This window comes from Arachis ipaensis, chromosome B02, assembly GCF_000816755.2.
Source record: "Arachis ipaensis cultivar K30076 chromosome B02, Araip1.1, whole genome shotgun sequence".
In the NCBI taxonomy this organism is placed as follows: Eukaryota; Viridiplantae; Streptophyta; class Magnoliopsida; order Fabales; family Fabaceae; genus Arachis; species Arachis ipaensis.
Genome location: NC_029786.2, coordinates 28799394 through 28800383, shown reverse-complemented (window position 1 = coordinate 28800383; position 990 = coordinate 28799394). Strand labels below are relative to the sequence as shown.

The window sequence follows — 990 nt, the reverse complement described above, 5'->3', positions numbered from 1 at the left end:
ACTAAGGAAACAAAAAAAAAAAAAATTGACTTATTTAATATTTATTAATTATTATAATAATAATTACTAAATATTAAATAAAATAAATTTTAACTGTTTTTAATTAATTTATTTTAATCACCAAATATTTTCGAATATCAGCATGTATGCATATTTTATCACTGTCGTATATATGTTTTGCATAATGAATCTTAGGAATATAATAGGATATAATCCCAAATTGCATATAATTCCAAACCATGCTAGCTACCCTTAATTAAACTAATTATCTTCATTTGGTCTGGTTCCATATGCATTAATTGTTTATTATTTTTCCTTTATAATGTAGTATCACGGATGCGTTTGAAAAGGGTTCACCTATATACGAATCTATGATGTGTTTATGTATGTTTAATTTGTATATATATTTTAATGATAATTAGTCAACCCTAATAACCAACTAACCTTAAGGATAATGAGAATTAAACAATTGAAATCATTGACAAATCTTCTATGATAATAGTCCAATATGGTTAATGATGGGATAAGAGGGAGCATTGCATACTTTATATCAACCGTGATAGGCACATACATAACCTTCACATATTAGTTAATATATAAATATCCATGCTAATGGTAACTACTATTATATTCTATTTTAATCAAACATTTCGTTTTCATTTTAGAATATAGAAGGGTTAAGTAAATGTCATGCATGTTAGGAACCGACCCTGATTTTTTGAATTCATACCAACATTAATATAAGCCAAATTGCTTCATAGTTTATGATGGCTGCAATTTTGGGAGTAGGGTTTGCCAATGAGAACACAGATAAGGATTATGATTTTTTATTATTACTTTTATATTATTTTAGGTTGAAAGGATTATGATAGTATTGAGAGTCACTATTTATTCTGCTAACAACAATCAACTAATAATTAAACATGAAATAGCAATATACAAAAATAAAAAATAAAAATATTTAAAATTCAAAAAAAAAAAACCTTTGAA

General features: G+C 24.7%; 1 protein-coding gene across 1 annotated transcript in view; it reads left to right on the top strand.

The window, feature by feature from the left end:
* LOC107625194 (type I inositol polyphosphate 5-phosphatase 8-like) overlaps positions 1–990 on the top strand; it is an 8081-nt gene that overhangs the window by 6200 nt on the left and 891 nt on the right. The window lies entirely within an intron of this gene.